The sequence below is a fragment of the Macaca mulatta genome, chromosome 13 (genome assembly GCF_049350105.2).
Source record: "Macaca mulatta isolate MMU2019108-1 chromosome 13, T2T-MMU8v2.0, whole genome shotgun sequence".
Classification (NCBI taxonomy): domain Eukaryota; kingdom Metazoa; phylum Chordata; class Mammalia; order Primates; family Cercopithecidae; genus Macaca; species Macaca mulatta.
Window position 1 is genome coordinate 82,610,398 of NC_133418.1, and position 18,792 is coordinate 82,629,189.

Consider the following 18,792-nt stretch of genomic DNA (forward strand, 5'->3'; position numbering starts at 1 on the left):
AGCTGCTGTTTCATATACATGACCATCTTTTTTCACGGAGAACAAGAACAAGCTGAGCAAAACCCACTCTGTCCTCTCAACAGGAATATATTTGTTTACAAAGTAAGTAGTTTTAAGTACTTTATACAAGTGTGTAGGCAAATGTTTATGACATTACTGACACATATATTTACAGGGAGAAGGGGGCTAATGGAGGGAGCAAGGAATCTAGATTCATTCCCAAGTCCTCAGACTTCTTTTGTCACAAGTTTGTGAGACAGGTCTGAACTCACAGGAATGGAGAGATAGGTTACCTGGTCAGAAATTCTTAAGTGTAGAGGAATCACACACTGAAGCGAGACCAGGCAAGTTGTCTTCCATTCTCACCACCGATGTTGTAAGCAATATAAACCAGTTCTGTGTATTTTCCTACCACTTTCCCAGATAGTTCCAAAGCAAATCCCAGCTCTCTATATCTCACAGCATACTTTACATTCTGAGAAAATCCTCAGTCCAGATGGCCTATCACACAAACTACTTCTATGTTGGCACAAATAAAACTTAGTTCTTCTCCTGCCCCTTTGCTCTCTGAACTAAAGAAAGTGCTCTATTTTATAAAAGGGGACAAACTGAAGGAGAGCGAGCACACAGCACACAGGCAAAAGCAGGCAGGATACAGACAAAAAACCTGGGCTGCTTTGAGGAGTGGCTAAACCCTAGGCAACAGAAAAGCATGAATTAATGCACTACACAAATATTCACCACAATTATTTGGCTGTCCTTGGGCACTACTTTTCTGATCTTCCTTAAACTGGTTAACAATAACCAGTTTGGAGCTTAGAGCTTAAAGTCCCCAAAGTAAGTATTTTTTCTAGTAGGAAATAAAATAAACAATGTGTATATAAAGTAGCAAGTCATATTTCCTTTTTCCTTATTTTATTTAAAATAAAATGAAACTCACATGAATTGTAACAAAACTAAAGGAATTATCACTTTTTATTGATTTTTAAAACCAAAATATTAAGATACTGAGATTTATTATAAACATTTTGCTAAGTTAACAAATGTAATTAACAATGAGAATCATTTTTCTTAACTAATTTTCCAAGTTGTTTGAAAATGTTAATTACAGTACTAGTATTAAGAAACCTATAATGAGGGCTGGGTGCAGTGGCTCACTCCTGTAATCCCAACACTTTGGGAGGCTGAGGCAGGCGGATCACGAGGTCAGGAGATTGAGACCATCCTGGCTAACCCTGGCTAACACGGTGAAACCCTGTCTCTACTAAAAATACAAAAAAAAAAAAAAAATTAGCTGGCTGTGGTGGCGGGCACGTGTAGCCCCAGATGCTGGGAGGCTGAGGCAGCAGAATGGTGTGAACCTGGGAGGTGGAGCTTGCAGTGAGCCAAGATCGTGCCACCGCACTCCAGCCTGGGTGACAGAGTGAGACTCCGTTTAAAAAAAAAAGAAACCTATAATAACAAACAGTTTAGAGCTGGTTAGATAGTCCAGTTTTTAAACCACTCATGCTTCAAATAATGTCAATGTGTAAGGAAATTCATATTATGAATATCTTTAGTAAAACCAGGTAACAATGAAAGGAACATGTATTTATTCTCCTATAACTATTTCTAAAGTTAATTAAAGAATAAATTTGTGAGGATAAATGTCAAAACAAGACTATCAGTGGTTCATCTCTTTTTGTTGCTTTTAAGCTTTACAATTGCACTTAATAAATTTAAACCAACTCAAAATAAAACATAAACAACATGACTGCTATAAACACACACGCACCAAAAACTACTGTGAAAGGGATGAAACCTAAACCAAACTAAACATGAAGAGCTGTGAACATGAAGAGATTGAGATAAGGATAAACTCATAGCAAAAGCTGATAAAAGACACTGGAATGAGGCAAAATGATCCAGATTAATACTTACAAAAGGTCTTTACAGGCCGGGTGCGGTGGCTCACGCCTGTAATCCCAGCACTTTGGGAGGCCAAGGTGGGTGGATCACGAGGTCAGGAGATCGAGACCATCCTGGCTAACATGGTGAAACCCCATCTCTACTAAAAAATACAAAAAATGAGCCGGGCGTGGTGGTGGGTGCCTGTAGTCCCAGCTACTTGGGAGGCTGAGGCAGGAGAATGGCATGAACCCGGGAGGCAGAGCTTGCAGTGAGCTGAGATCCCGTCACTGCACTCCAGCCTGGGTGACAGAGCCAGACTCCATCTCAAAAAAACAAAAACAAAACAAAAAAAGCCTTTACAGAAAAGCAGAAGCCATGAAAAGTGTGTTTCTACAAGTAAGACTCAGGAAAGCACTTCTCTTTTGATTAATACCTGGTACAGATTCATCAAAGTATAGGAGTTACTTGAAAGATTAACAGGAGTGAGGTGGGTTGGAGAATATGTAATGTGTTTGAAATATTACAGGCTAGGAAGGAATTCAAATTCTTGCTATTAACTGGTGAGAGGCTTGAAAGCGGATTGTATGTTAGTATACTTCTCTTCAATCACCAGACAAATGTTTAAGGCTGTAGTTTTATGATTCAAGTGTCAACTATACTCTTCTTTACAATAAATGGACCCAAATTAAATGATTGCTTAGAGGTTTCTAAGGTTAGAAGGGCTGTCAAAAAAGTTCTGTAGCAAAGTGCTTTCTAATTAGCATATAACAAAAAAGGTCCCCTTGCACATCAAAGTATATTGGGCTTTTTTTCCTAGCACCTCCCATTTGTGCAGTGCATTACTAATTTGTATATTATGTACCTTGGGCATTTCTTCCCTTTCAAATTAAAATCTAATTTCAGGGAAAAAGCTTGTGGGATCCAGTCTTAGCTGTTTCTATGATTAAGAATCATCTTCTCTCTTTTCTATTACAGTCAAATCTCTTCCAAAAGGCCTATTCATCCAAATATTTGAGTACTACTATATATAAAAATTTTTCCAAGTGCTGAGAATTAAAAAAAATTACTGTCAGAAATTTATCTATCAGAAATTAGAAATAAAGAGATAATTTTTTTTTTCTTTTGAGACGGAGTCTCTCTCTGTCGCCCAGGCTGGAATGCAGTGGCGCGATCTCGGCTCACTGAAAGCTCTGCCTCCTGGGTTCACGCCATTCTCCTGCCTCAGCCTCCTGAGTAGCTGGGACTACAGGCACCCATCACCTCACCCAGCTAATTTTCTGTATATTTAATAGAGACAGGGTTTCACCGTGTTAGCCAGGATGGCCTCAATCTCCTGACCTCATGACCCACCCGCCTCGGCCTCCCAAAGTGCTGGAATTACAGGCGTGAGCCACCGTGCCTGGCCATAAAGGGATAATTTTAATAGATGATTCTCAAGACAGAACTGATGGAATATGGTCATTGACTAGATGAGGGGATAAAAAGTAGAGGAAGATCCCTGTGTTTCTATTTGGATGACTGAATAAATGGTTCTATAACATTCACTGATAGAGAACAAAGGAAAACAAAACAGGGTGGGGAATGAGGGAACAGAATGATGTGTGGTTTTGGATCTACTGAGTTTGAGGTCATTATAAGAAAACTATAACTAGGTTTTGGGCTTAAGACAGAGGCCTGAACTAGAGATTACATTTGGGAGCTTTATTAGGACATATCTGATAACTGGAGTCATGAGAATTGATGACTTGGAGTGAGAAACGAATAGGGCCAAAGTTATCCAGCAGAGAAGACAAAATAAAAACTGTCAGAAAGCTAGTCATAGGTTCAGGAACGGAGATATAACATTACAGACTGCAAAGATATCAAAAGACAATGACTAAAAATGGTCCATCTGATTTGGCCAGTATTAAGAAATCTTTACCAGAGAAGTTTCAGTGGAGTCATGGGAACAGAAGCATGACTGAAAAGCACAGAAGTGAGGCTGGGAGGTAAGGCAGTCTTTTAAGGAATTTGATTGAAGATGGAAAGGGTTTAACAGGATGGGGGTGAAGAGAGTGTTTGCAAAGCTGATGGTGGCGTTTTTATTTAAATGTAAGAGTAGTAGATTTACAGGGTTTAGGGAAGGAACCAATAGAGTGATTTGTACTAACACGAAAGGACATGCAGCAGAGCTCCAGCTTTAGAGATGTGAAGGGCTAAAATAGAAAAAACCAGACAAAGAATGAGCCTTTTCTGAGAAGAGATGCTTTTATCTAAGAATGAAGGGAAAAAGAAGAGAGGAGGTACAGATACTTGTCTTTCTACCTAATTTTTCTGTAAAGCAGGAGACACCATGCCCTGCTGAGAAGAGCTGGTTAAAGAGCTTGAGCTGGCTGGGCGTGGTGGCTCACGCCTGTAATCCCAGCACTTTCGGAGGCTGAGGCGGAGGGATCGCCTGAGGTCAGGAGTTTGAGACCAGCCTGGCCAACATGACAAAACCCAATCTCTACTAAAAATAAAAAATTAGCCGGGCATGGTGGCACACACCTGTAATCCCTGCTACTCGGGAGACGGAGGTTACAGTGAACTGAGATTGCAACACTGTACTCTAGCCTCTGTAACAGTAAAAGACTGTCTCAAAAAAATAAAATAGAAAATAAAAAATAAGAGGTTGAGCCAATAGGTAAGTGTGGAATTGTATATACCACATGACTCATAACATTGCAGGATATTGTTAATTATCTTTTAATAAAGTTACATTTAAAATTCCTAACTAGATTGTAAAACCCTCTGGGGAAGAAGCTATTTTTCATTTTCCTCTACACCTGCAAAGCATCACACACTGCAATAACTCTCCAAACAGTGGTTGATTTGTTGTGGTTGTACTTCAGAATAAGCAACAAAGACAGGATAAAACAGGGAATGAAAAAAGGCACTCATTAGTTTGGACTAATGCATAGGACTGGAGGTTGCTTTAGAAGATAAGAATCCCCTTTATTAGAAGTTCCGTGTAGCTGAGGGGGAATCTGGAAGAAGCAAATTTAGCTAATAATTGTATGATAGAAAAGATAGGTATCTCTTCCCTCTTCCCTCACTATCCTAGTATTTCTTCCTTTGTTTTTTTTTCCTTTCTCTGAATATCTCCCCCCGCTTTCCTTTCTTGTACCTGTATTTTGAGACTATCTATCTTCCTGCCCTCCTTTCCCCTCTTCCCCTCTGCCAGGATATGACCAAAATGAAGTATAGTTTTGTTATTCCTATCAGTTTTAGAGATTTAACCCAACTAAGAGATTAGACGTTCTTGCATTACTAGGTCTCAACCCAGGACTCTAGATTTATTTTGCTAGAGTTTTCCTCTTATTTTTTTTTATAAGCAAATGGGCTAAAATGCTTTTATTTCTTATCCAAGAAAAAAAATCTACTTTACTTCCCTCCCTGATTCCTCTGACAAACTCATTATTTACATGTATTTAGCCCTAAACTCACTCGCTCACATTTATTTTTCTCTCTAGTGGTGAATGGGTGATTCTTGCAAGATCTTGCTTTATGAAAAAAATACTTTACCATTTAAGATTTTACTAACAAAACTGTTCCTGGAATACAAAGTTCACGCGTAAGCTAAAAACTTACTTAATATGCATATAGTGCTTAAGAACACAATTCTGGATTTAGACTGTCTGGGATTTAAAAACCGGCTTCATCATTTACTAACTATATACCCAGGCAAGTTTCTTAACTTCTTCATGCCTCAGATTCTCCATCTTTAAAATGAAGCTAAGAACACCTAACATACAAACTTACAGAAAATTAAATTAGATAAATTAAAGAGCATGTTAAAATGACAAAAGGTGAAATTTTTTTGTAAGTGTTAGCTACTACTATAATCATAAGATTCCAATATAAAGGCCTGCTAAACCCACACCTAGATCACCTTAATCCCTAAGGATGAGTAACATTTGCAGTCAGATACCTAGGGTACACAATCAAAGTTTCACTAAAACTTAGTTTCTAATACCGTAGCAGAAAGAGATACTATATTTTACTGATTTGTTTACTCACTAAATTTCATTTTAATCATCAGAAAGTTAAAAATGGACTAAATTGGAATTAGCAGGAGATGCTGGAAATAACACAAAGATATATGTTATTTGATAATCATTTTTAACATTAAGTGACCTTCTAATTATTAATACATACCATGTATTGTTAGGACTTAAATGAGATGGTTTCCTAACCCTAGCAAGCATTGTGGCGGACAGAAAAAGGTAAATAAATAAAGTACAATACAACAGCTGTCCTGACAGATATATACAGAAAATTGTAGAACTCAAAGAAAGTCAGTCAATTTTTACCAGGAGAGAAAAGAATGAAAGCCTGGTCTCTGGAGCAAGTTGTTTTTCTGTTAAAAGAAAAATATTGATGAGAAATTTTTTAAAGCAATGCCATTTTAAGAGCTCACAATGTAGGCCTATAAAACATTAAGCAAAGCTATAATTTCTAAATTATAAGACTACAGCTATATTCCAAACAATGTAAGTACTGAATACTAAATTTTAAATGACAAGCTCTAAGAACAAGATGTTTTAGCCTATTTCAAATAAAAAAGAAGGCAGAGAAAGATCCAGAGGAAATCTATCAATCAACCACAAGCTATATCATCAAAACTCATCAATTTCATTCCTAAAACTATGTCAATCCTTGAGCAATGTAGGGGTTAGGGGTGCTGACCACCCACTCATTTTTCTCTGAGGAGAAAGAACATGTAAAAATCTACTGTCTTAGCAATTTTCAAGTATATAAATCCATGTATAACTTTGTATTTTTTTTTTTTTTTTTTGGAGACAGAATCTCTCCCTGTCACCCGGGCTGGAGTGCAGTAGCATGATCTTGGCTCATTGCAACCTCAGCCTCCCAGGCTCAAGCAATTCTCATGCCTCAGCCTCCTGAGTAGCTGGGATTACAGGCGCATGCTACCACATCCAGCTAATTTCTTGTATTTTTTGTAGAGACGGGCTTTCGCCATGTTGGCCAGGCTGGTTCTCAACTCCTGAACTCGAGTAATTCGCCCGCCTCGGCCTCCCAAAGTGTTGGGATTACAGGTGTGAGCCACCATGCCTGGCTTATGTATAATTTTTGACTCCCTACAAACTATTAATAGCCTGCAGTTGACCGGAAGCCTTACTAATAACAAACAGTTAACACATATTTTGTATGTTATATATATATATTACATACTCTAGTTTTATAATGAAATGTTTTAAAAAATCATAAGGAAGAGAAAATATATTCACTATTCATTAAGCGGAAATGGAGGTTCATAAAAAGTCTTCAGCCTTGCTGTTTTCACACTGCATAGGCAGAGGAGGAAGGAGGGGGTTGTTCTTGCTGCCTGAGGGGTGGCAGAGGCCGAAGAAAATCCTTGTATAAGTGGACCCACACAGTTCAAACCTGTGTTGTTCAAGGGTCAACTGTATTTGAAGGGCATATATATTGCAATATGTCACACAAAATTGAGTTGTTGGACCAGGAGCAAATTTCAAGTTTTTCTTTGTGGAAGAGTAGTAGTTTAAAACAAACTAACAAACAAAAACAAAGGCTTAACAGGCTCATATTAATTTTGAAAGCAGGTAGGATATAATTCTTTAAAAAATAAGAACAGAGGCTGGGCACAGTGGTTCACGCCAGTAATCCCAGCACTTTGTGGGGCTGAGGTGGGAGGACTGCTTGAGACCAGCCTGAGCAACACAGTGAGACCCCATCTCAACAAAATTAAAAATTAAAAAATCAGCCAGGTGTATGCCAGGAATCTTAGCCAGCTAATTGGGGCAGGCTGTGGAGGCTGAGGTGGAAGGATCACTTGAATCTGGGAGGTCAAGGCTGCATGGGCCACGATGTGCCACTGCACTCCAGCTGGGCAACAGAGCGAGATATTACCTCAAGGGGGAAAAAAAAAGAATGATCATTTCATATGTACATAAAACTGACAGTGGGAAAAAGTCTGGATTAAACAAGCTCAGTACAATGCTCAACAAAATCTTGCTTTCCTTTTGAGGGGATTCCCTTTGCTGAACTTCATGGAAATTTTGTGGGATATACTGCTACTAGAATCAAAATTTATATATATATTTCTAGAAGTAAGCAGTTTTTATTTTTTTAATCTCATTTAACATTTTTAAATTTACTTTTTAATTGACAAGTTGTATATATTTATGGTGTATAACATGATACTTTATACATGTAAATACTGTGGAACGGCAAAGTCAGACTACTTAACATATGCATTACGTCACATAACATTTTTCTATGAGAAAGAACACTTAAAAATCTACTCTCTTAGCAATTTTCAAGATTTTATTTTATTTTACTTTATTTTATTTTATACAGAGTCTTGCTCTGTCGCCCAGGCTGCAGTACAATGGCACGATCTTGACTCACTGCAACCTCCGCGTCCCAGATTCAAGTGATTTTCCTGCCTCAGCCTCCCAAGTAGCTGGGATTACAGGCATGCACCACCACACCCGACTAATTTTGTATTTTTAGTAGAGAAGGGGTTTCACCATGTTGGCCAGGATGGTCTCGATTTCTTGAACTCATGATCCGCCCGCCTCGACCTCCCAAAGTGCTGGGACTGCAGGCGTGAGCCACCGCACCTGGCCCACAATTTATTTTTTTATTAACTGTAAAAACTATGATTTACAATAGATCTCTTCAACTTATTTCTCCCATCTAACTGAAATTTTGTGTCTTTTGGCCAACATCTGCCCAATCTCTGTCCCTTCAGTGTTATGGCTAAGAATTACGTGAGTATGTATATTTTAATCTCAGAATTTAAGTGTATCTGGAAGATCTAACAGATTCAATCTACTTTAAATGACTATCATACCAAGAAAAGACTGGGAAGAACTATTTTTCTAATCCACTTACAAATGTGCCTCAGGCATGAACGGTGGAAGATCCAATACATTATTTTACCATAAAGGGATGATTAACACATTTTTTGTACAAATGGGACTTTTATGAACATCCATTTCCACTTAATGAACGGTGAACATATTTTCCTTATGATTGTTTTAACATTTCATTATAAAACTATAGTATATAATATACAAAATAGAGCTCTTTTGTTATTTAATTTGGGTAGCATTATTTCTTTAAAAATAAAACAAATTTTTAGATGTTTGTAAAATATTTATACATTTTATACTTATTGAGCGACTAATTTGTCAGGACTATGTTAAATCTCAAGGATACAAATTCAACTTGCTTTCTTCTCACTTCAAAAAAATAAAAGTTTTTAAATTTCTGAAAGATTGAGAAAATCAACATATGAAAGAAATATGTCAATATTGCCTATAAAGCAATAAAAAAAGACATCAGTCCAATAGAAAAATGCAAAAAAGACATGACTAGGCAAACTTCTATCTGTGGGGAGGGAAGAAGGGTGAATCAAGGTCACTAGTAATTAGGCACATGACAATTAAAATCACAAAATACTATTTCACACATCCTTGGATAAACAAAAAACGTAAATAAAGTCTGGCAACGTTAGTTGGATTTAAAGCATCAGAACTTTTATACATTCTGAAGGGAAATGTATATCGACAAACTCTTCTGGAGAATAACTCAGCAAGACTTACAAAATGTGAAAGTATATTTGGCCTACAATCCAGCAATCCAGAAGTAGACAAAAAAAAATAAATAAATAAACAGGCATTTCTCTAAAGAAGATATACAAAGTATCAATAAGCACATGAAAATATGTGGAGAAATTAGAACTCTTGTGCATTGCTGGTAGGAATGTAAACCTGTGTAACCACCATAGAAAATAGTGGGCAGTTCCTCAAAAAATTAAACAGGATTACCATATGACAAAGCAACTCCACTTACAGGTATAAACCAACAGAACTGAAAGCATGAACTCAAGATACTTTTACACACCAATGTTCATAGCAGCATTATTCACAACAGCCAAGGGGTAGAAAGCACCCAAATGTCCACAAACACATGAATGGATAAACATAAAATGGAATATTATTCAGCCTTAAATAGAAATGATACTCTGACACATGCTAAAACATGAGTGAGTTTTGAAAACATTATGTTAAGTAAAATAAACCAGACACAGAAGGACAAATATTGTATGTTTCCACTTATACCAGGTACCTAGAATAGGCAAATTCATAGAAACAGAAAAGAGAAAGAGGTTACTGGGGACTGAAAGGAGAAGTCAATGAGGAGTTACTGATATGACGAAAAAGTTCTGAAAACATACTGGTGACGGCTGCACAACAATGTGAATGTGCTTAATAACACTGAACTGTAAAGTTAAAAATGTTTAAAATGATAAATTTTATGTGTATTTTATAACAATAAAAAAATCATAATGAGATGCCACTTCATACCATTAGGATGGCTATAATCAAAATGACAAAGTGTTGGTAAGGATAAGGGGAAATTGAAACCCTCTATAATCAAAATGACAAAGTGTTGGTAAGGATAAGGGGAAATTGAAACCCTCATATATTGCTGGTGGGAATGTAAACAGTAGAACCACCTTGGAAAACAATCTGGCAGTTCTTCAAAAGGTTAAACAGAGGCACCATATAACCCAGCAACGCCACTCCTAAAGTATATACCTAAGAGAAATAAAGACAGATGCCCACATAAAAACTTGCACATGACTGTTTATAGCAGCACTGTTCGTAAGAGCCAAAAAGCAGAAATAACCCAAATGTCCATTAAATGCTGAACAGTTATTTGTTCACATGGTTATACCTATATGACGGAGTATTACTCCAATAAAAAAGAATAAAACAGTGATACACGCTGCAACATGGATGAAATCTTGAAAACATACTTAGTGAAAAAAGCCAGTCACAAAAGACTACATACTGTATGATTCAATTTATATAATGTCCTGAATAGGCAAACCTATAAGAGAAAGTAGATTAGCAGCTGGCTAAAAACTACAGGGACTGGGAGAAATAGGAAGTGACTGCTAAAGGATACAGGATTTATTCTTATTGTGGTAAAAATATTCTAAAAATTGATGGTGCACAACTCTGAATATATTAAAAACCACTGAATTGTATGTTTTAAATGGGTGATTCATATAGCACGTGAATTGTATCTCAAAACAGCTGTCACAAAAACAACGAAAAAACCCTCATTCGATAAGCCACAAAAACGTTCATAATTTAAACTGTAAATTCCCTCAGAAGGTATAAATAGAATTTAAATTTTCCCAAGTGTATAAATGACAGGAAGGAGAACCCATAGTGGTATTATTAGGTATGTGAAAAGGCCAGAATAATCACCTACATGAGGGCACAAATGAAGGGGGAAAAAGATTCTGGAGTAGTAAGGTCAACTTCAACTTCTTCATAATATAGCCTAGAGCCAGCATTTCTTAAGAGACAGTTATGCGTATTTATTCAAATTGTCCAAAGATTAGTGAAAATGTAATGGTCTTTGTAAACAAAGATGATTCTTACAGTATCTAGATGTGTTTTCATGGGGATGTTTCTCATATACATTAGAGATCTGGGCTAAGAGGAGCAAAAATTCTCACACTGTACTCTTGTCATAGGGAAAGACTAAAAAATGGTTACTTCCTTGTAAGCAAGGAGAAGAAAGATGACTTGTTATAGTAAAATTTGTAATTTGTAACTACTGACATTTAAGAGCTCTTAAAAAACAGGGTTGGCAAGAACAAGCGCCTTATGAAAGGCGGCAAAAAGGGAGCCAAGAAGAAAGTGGTTGATCCATTTTCTAAGAAAGATTGGTATGATGTGAAAGCACCTGCTATGTTCAATATAAGAAATATTGGAAAGACGCTCGTCACCAGGACCCAAGGAACCAAAATTGCATCTGATGGTCTCAAGGGTCGTGTGTTTGAAGTGAGTCTTGCTGATTTGCAGAATGATGAAGTTGCATTTGGAAAATTCAAGCTGATTACTGAAGATGTTCAGGGCAAAAACTGCCTAACTTCCATGGCATGGATGTTACCCATGACAAAATGTGTTCCATGGTCAAAAAGTGGCAGACAATGATTGAAGCTCATGTTGATGTCAAGACTACCGATGGTTACTTGCTTCGTCTGTTCTGTGTTGGTTTTACTAAAAAACGCAACAATCAGATACGGAAGACCTCTTATGCTCAGCGCCAACAGGTCCGCCAAATCCGGAAGAAGATGATGGAAATCATGACCCGAGAGGTGCAGACAAATGACTTGAAATAAGTAATCAATAAATTGATTCCAGACAGCATTGGAAAAGACATAGAAAAGGCTTGCCAATCTATTTATCTTCTCCATGATGTCTTCGTTAGAAAAGTAAAAATGCTGAAGAAGCCCAAGTTTGAATTGGGAAAGCTCATGGAGCTTCATGGTGAAGGCAGTAGTTCTGGAAAAGCCACTGGGGACGAGACAGGTGCTAAAGTTGAACGAGCTGATGGATATGAACCACCAGTCCAAGAATCTGTTTAAAGTTCAGACTTCAACTAGTGTCAAATAAAAAGTGCTATTGGGCGGGGGGGGGAGAGAGCTCTTAAAAAACAGAAATCAAACAAAACACTGAAATAATGGTTAAACTTCAGCAACTTCAAAGCATGTCTTTACAGGTGCAAATGATTTAGCCCCATTACTTGGCAGGGGCTTGCAATTAAAAATAATTTTTACTGATCTTGTGAGCAAACAAAAAAAATGATAGCAAATACTGGCTAGGAAGTTAGGACATTTGTACTGGTGCATTTGTGAACTGCTACAAATCTCAGTTGTGAACAGTAATCTGTAATCACTACAAAAATGAAAAATACACATGCTTTGACACAACAATGTATGTAGCAGGGAGAGAGGGAACTATAAATCAAACCTATCACAATGGGATCAAGTGAATGAAATGTTATCTAAATATGGAATCTATGCAGCTATTTAAAATGTTTTATTTCTATATATCAATGTGGAAGGCTATGCATGATCAATGGATATATATTTTAAGTTAGTTTACAGTAAGCAAAAGATAATGCATATTAATTGTTTACATAGTACAGTTTATGTACTGTTTTTGAAAAAGCAAACAAGAAAACAGGTGTACATGAGAACAGGGGTTGGCAAACTTTTTCTGTTAAGGACCAGATAGTAAACATTTTTGGCTTTGTAGGACAAAAGGTCTTTGTCCCAATTACTGGACTCTGCTGTGGCAGCACAAAAGCAACCACAGACAGTAACTATACTATCGTGTATGGCTCTGTTCCAGTAAAGCTTTATTTATGGACACTGAAATTAGAATTCATATAACTTTAATGTGTCATGAAATATTCTTTTGATTTTTCCAACCATTTAAAAATACAAAAACCATTTTTGGCTCCCAGGATACAAAACAGTGAATTTTGCCACAAAGTGTTAAAGTTTGTCAACCCCTGATGTGGAAGGACACAAATTAAACCGTTAACAGGGGCTATCTTGCAAAAAATGTGTTAAAATAAGCAACTATGCCATTTCATTTTAAAATACATAAAATAATTTAAAAACTGTCTCTTCTCAAATGAAAATCTAATTTTTAGGCCGGGCGCGGTGGCTCAAGCCTGTAATCCCAGCACTTTGGGAGGCCGAGATGGGCGGATCACGAGGTCAGGAGATCGAGACCATCCTGGCTAACATGGTGAAACCCCGTTTCTACTAAAAAATACAAAAAACTAGCCAGGCGAGGTGGCGGGCACCTGTAGTCCCAGCTACTCAGGAGGCTGAGGCAGGAGAATGGCGTAAATCCGGGAGGCGGAGCTTGCAGTGAGCTGAGATCTGGCCACTGCACTCCAGCCTGGACGACAGAACCAGACTCCGTCTCAAAAAAAAAAAAAAAAAAAAAAGAAAAGAAAAGAAAATGTAATTTTTATTAATAGAGCTGAGAAATTATCTTCTCCATAATCAGAATCACTGGCGTGTTAATTAACATGACTCAACTTCTTCATGGCTACAGAGAGAGAAGAATAAGGAGAGAAGACAACTTTAGGCCAGGTGCAGAGGCTAACACCTGTAATCCCAGCACTGTGGGACCAGGCAGACAAATCGTTTGAGCCCAGGAGTTCGAGACCAGCCTGGGAAACGTGATGAAACACTGTCTCTACAAAAAAATACAAAAATGAGGCTGGGTGTGATGGCTCACACCTGTAATCCCAGCACTTTGGGAGGCTGAGAGGGGCAGATCACCCGAAGTCAGGATGTCGAGACCAGCCTGGCTAGGCTAACGTGGCGAAACCCCATCTCTACTAAAAATACAAAATTAGCCAGGCACGGTGGCTCATGCCTCTAATCCCAGCACTTTGGGAGGCCGAGGTGGGTGCCTCACCTGAGGTCAGGAGTTCGAGACTGGCCTGGTCAACACGAAGAAACCTCGTCTCTACCAAAAATACAAAAATTAGCTGGGTGTGGTGGCAGGCACCTGTAATCCCAGCTACCTGGGAGGCTGAGGCAGGAGAATTCCTTGAACCCGGGAGACGGAGGCTGAAATGAGCTGAGATCATGCCACTGCATTACAGCCTGGGCAACAAAAGCGAAACTCTATCTTAAAAAAAAAAACCACAAAAATTAGCCAGGCATGGTTGGGTGTGCTTGTAGTCCCAGCCACTCAGGAGGCTCAGGTGGGAGAATTGCTTGGGCTCAGGACATTGAGGCTGCAGTGAGCCTTGACGGCACCACTGCACTCTAGCCTGGGTCAAAGAGCAAGGTCCTGTTTCAAAAAAAAAAAAAAAAAAAAAAGTAAGCCATGCTGTAAACAGATGTGCTGTCATCTAAGCTTTGTTGTTCCATTTCTAGAGCATACACATGTGCGGGGTAGAATAATCCTAAGGCCCTAGGATTTTCAGAATGGTAAATGAGCACTGGCTTCAACTTAAAGTCATCAGCTACAATAGCCCCTAAACAAGAGTCAGCTTGTCCTTTGAAGTCAGGCATTAGCTTCTCTTCTCTAGCTATGAAAGTCCTAAGTAACATCTTTTTCTAATATAAGACAGTGTTGTCTACACTGATAATCTGTTGTTTAGTGCAGCCATCTTCATCAATGATCTTAGCTAAATCTTCTAGATAACTTGCTGCAGTTTCCACATGAGAACCTGCTGCTTCACCTTGGACTTTTATGTATGGTGATGGCTTCTTTCCTTAAAACTTATGAACTAATCTCTGCAAGCTTCAAATTTCTGCAGCTTCCTCACCTCTCTCAGCTTTCATAGAAATGAAGAGAGTTAGAGCCTTGCTCTGGGTTAGGCTTTGGCTTAAGGGAATGTTGTGTCTGGTCTGACTGTTTATTCAGAACACTCAAATATTCTCTGTATCAGCAATAAGGCTGTTTAACTTTCTTATTCATATGTTCACTGGAGTAGCACTCTTCAGAAACTTTTTCTCCACATTCACAACTGGCTATTTGGTAAAAGAAGCCTAGCTTTCAGCCTGTCTCAGCTTTTGACATCTCTTCTTCATCTAAGCTTCATCATTTCTAGCTTTTGATTTAAAGTGAGAGGCGTGCACTCTTCTTTTCACTTGAACACTTAAAGGCCATTGTAGGATTATTAACTGGCCTCATTTCACTATTGTTATCTCAGGGAATAGGGAGGCCTGAGGAGAGGGAGAGAGACAGAGGAACAGCCAGTCCGTGGAGCAGTCAGAACACACACAACATTTATTAAGTAGGTTATCTTAAATGGGTGTCCCTCATGGCACTCCAAAAACAATTACAATAGTAACATCAAAGATAACGGATCACAGGTCACCTTAAGAGACACGATAACAGTGAAGAAGTTTGAAATACTGTGAGAATTACCAAAGCGTGACAGAGATGAAGTGGGTACACATGCTGTTGGTAAAGCAAGGCCAATACACTTGCTCAGTGCAGGGTTGCCAAAAACCTTCAATTTGTAAAAAAAAAAAAAAAAAAAAAAAAAAAAATACAGTATCTGCAAAGTGCAAGAGTGTGAAGCACAATAAAACAAAGTATGCCTGAATTTGATGTGGATAATTGGTATTTTTTCAATTATGTGTTATACACGTATTATAGAGAAGTAAAACAATTTTTTGAGAACTTTGCTATTTTGAATGATCTATGACATACACTATGAGTGAAAATAAAGTGCAGCATCAAAATAAATCTTCAAGACATACTCCCCAACCCAAATTGCCACCTCTTAAGCCCTTCCTATACAGAAATTTTCAAAGCAGCTATTCCTGGCAAAAAGTTTTCTTTTTCTTTTCTTTTCTTCTTTTTTTTTTAAGATGGAGTCTCCCTCCGTTGTCCAGGCTGGATCTTGGCTCACTGCAACCCCCACCTCCCAGGTTCAAGTGATTCTCCTGCCTCAGCCTCCCAAGTAGCTGGGATTACAGGCGTGCACCCCTTACACCCAGCTAATAATTTTTTTGTATTTGTAGTAGAGATGGGGTTTCACCATGTTGACCAGGCTGGTCTTGAAATCCTGACGTCAAGTAATCTGCCCACCTCAGCCTCCCAAAATCCTGGGATTACAGGTGTGAGCCACTGCACGGGGCCAGAAACGGATTTTCAATGATCCTGCACCAAAACCAAAACAAAACGACATACATAAACCTTTTGATTTTTTAAAATTTTGTTAAATGCAAAATGTCGTTTTCTAATCTATGAAAATCTAAAAGAAAAATCAAATGTAGAAACTAAAGCAAGCTGAAAATTTACAGAACTTCAGAACTTTAAGGTAGACCTTTTCAAAGACATCTACAGTCATCCCTCAGATATGCGGGAGGGTAGTTACAGGACTCCTACATATACCAGGTCCGGGCATACTCAAGTCCCACACTTAGCCCTGCACAATCCACATATACAAAAAGTCAGCCCTTTGTATACACAGGTTTGGCATCCCTGGAATACTGTATTTTTCAGTCCACGTTTGGCTGAAAAATTCCACATTTCAGTGGACCTGCCTAGTTCAAACTGGTGTTGTTCAAGGGTCAACTGTATTTCCTTATGAAGGGGGCTCTTCCTCATTTGATGCCGTTTCTGCTACAATTAATCAATTAAAGGTCTACAACTAAACTTTCTATGTTCACTGTGGGTTCTTCATGGCCAAGAGTCATTGGTGTGTAAATGATGTCACTGATGAAACAAGCAAATGTGTTTCAGTTAAATTTTGGAGTAAATGCGCAACAAGCATTAGTTAACTGCATTATACATTATATTAAAAGTTTTCACTGAGTCAAGTGCTGCAGTGCATGTTTGTAGTCCTTGCAAGGCTGAGATGGGAAGACAGATTGAGCCCAGAAGTTCAAGTCTAGGCTGGACAACACAGCAAGACTCCCCTCTCTTTAAAATTAAAAAAGAAAGAAATAAATTTCACTGATTTTGAAAAGAAGCCACTACCATACTACTGGTTAAAATCCAAAATTCAAATATTCTTGTGGTCAAAGTAAAGCATCTTCAGTACTTAAAGGAGGACTCTTGTACTTTAGTATGAAATTGTATTGTGCTGTATGGATAGGAACTGAGTAGGAAAGGCTGACACTGAACTATGATAGGGCAAATTTAATATTCCTTTCCTCCTTTACTATATTCTCTTCAGACAGGCTCAGGAAGATCCATATACATGAGAGATCCTTCTCAAGTACAGAATATCTGGAACACTCTAGAGCAGCAGTCTCCAACTTTTTGATACCAGGGACTGGTTTCATGGAAGGCAACGTGTCCACAGACTACGGGCAGCAGGGCAGGGCTGGGATGATTCAAACACATTACACTTATTATGCACTTTATATTATTATTACATTGTAATACATAAAAAAATAGTTATATGACTCACTATAATGTAGAATCAGTGGGAGCCCTGAGCTCATTTTCCTGCAACTAGATGGTCCCATCTGAAGTGATGGAAGACAGTGACAGATCAGGCATCAGATTCTCATAAGGAGTGAGCAACCGAGATCCCTTGCATGTGCAGTTCCTAATAGGGTTTGTGTTCCTATGAAAATCTAATGCCACTGATCTGACAGGAGACAAAGCGTAGGTGGTAATGAGAGTGATGAGGAGTGACTGCAAATACAGATGAAGATTTGCTCACTCGCCTACTGCTCACCTCCTGCTGTGTGACCCAGTTTCTACCAGTCCGTGGCCCAAGGGGTTGGGAACCCCTGTTCTACAGCTCACTTCACTGCAGACTATACAATCTTCTAGGACCACCCCAGATCTGAGACCCATAAATCAATCACAGGATCAATCCAATATCCTTGGGATTTTCCAAAAGTGAAATGATCAGCACCCAGATCAAATTCCCCATGTCTTTCCCAAAGTAAATCTCCATATTTAAAAGCAGATCAAATTCAGACCATTTTTGCTAGTGAGTTTGGTTATAATATTGGTTGACAGATCTGATATTTGGACATATCCTCTAAAAACTACAGTTCCAGCAATCAAGAAATGTAGTTCAAATTACCTAACTACTCATTAAGACAATGAATATGTGGACACACAAACATGACCAAATGTAGTCCAGAAGCATATTTTAAGAATCCTCAGAAATAATCTTTTTCATAGGTACAGTATTCCATAGAGAAAACTCTATGTTTAAGTCTGCATTCTGTAAATAACATAATTCAAACATAGCAAAGCCTAAAAGACAAATATTAGGTTTCAAGTATCTAAAGTTACCAAATGAAAAACAGTAATCATCTGTTTCCACAGAGGGCCAAACAAGAAATGTACTGAATCTATAACATGAAGAATGTGGGTTATATAAGAATTTTTTTTTTTTTTTACAGTAAAGGTTAATTCTGGGAAGAATGAATCTTGACAATCAAGAATTGCTTTCTCTGAAAAAAACTTAGAGACTCAACTGCCTTGATGGGTTAAGTATAATCTTGTTCAATATAGGAGGACTGTATCCCTAAGATTACAATTTGTCTAGAGTTCAAAAAGA

At 38.1% G+C, this 18,792-nt stretch overlaps 1 protein-coding gene and 1 pseudogene across 5 annotated transcripts in view; one reads left to right on the plus strand and one right to left on the minus strand.

Annotated features, from left to right (window-relative positions):
- EML4 (EMAP like 4) overlaps positions 1-18,792 on the minus strand; it is a 161,572-nt gene that overhangs the window by 94,236 nt on the left and 48,544 nt on the right. The window lies entirely within an intron of this gene.
- On the plus strand, positions 11,562-13,734 carry LOC144333783 (small ribosomal subunit protein eS1 pseudogene; annotated as a pseudogene). The gene has a single exon (XR_013402813.1). The product of XR_013402813.1 is annotated as a small ribosomal subunit protein eS1 pseudogene (transcript).